Consider the following 606-nt stretch of genomic DNA (forward strand, 5'->3'; position numbering starts at 1 on the left):
TGACACATAATAGTATTTAAATATGTCAAAAAATATACATTTTTTTTTATTAAAATACGATCGGATATCAAATACACATATCGAACAAATATCATATTCAAAATATATCTGACACGCAGGCACAACAACTAACTTGGCAAAAGATCCGTACTTCATAGTTTACTAGTATTCCTCCAAAAATCTATGTTAAATACTAGTTTTAAACAAAATTTAGAATGATCTTAAAAGTTTCTACAAATTTGAGTGAATTATCATAATATTTTTTTTTCAAAAGTCACTTTGCAAATAAAATGATTTATGAGAAATTAAATATATTAGTTTTTCAAAGAAATACCAGAAAGAGTAAATGCTCACGAACTAATTTTCTCTCTCTCAATTAAATATATCTTTGACTAATTTTCTCTCTCTTCATTTTTTAACATAATGCAGTATTTTGGATTTTATTCTATTTAGATTTAGCTAATATATATTTTAAAGGCACAAAATAAATTTAATACTAGTAAAAAATTTTAAATATTTTTATTTAATAAATATAAAATAAATATATTAAAAATTTAAATTTTTTATATTTTTAATAAAAAAAATTATTTTATAATCTTAACATGT

This window comes from Arachis ipaensis, chromosome B07 (assembly GCF_000816755.2).
Source record: "Arachis ipaensis cultivar K30076 chromosome B07, Araip1.1, whole genome shotgun sequence".
NCBI classification, from domain to species: Eukaryota; Viridiplantae; Streptophyta; class Magnoliopsida; order Fabales; family Fabaceae; genus Arachis; species Arachis ipaensis.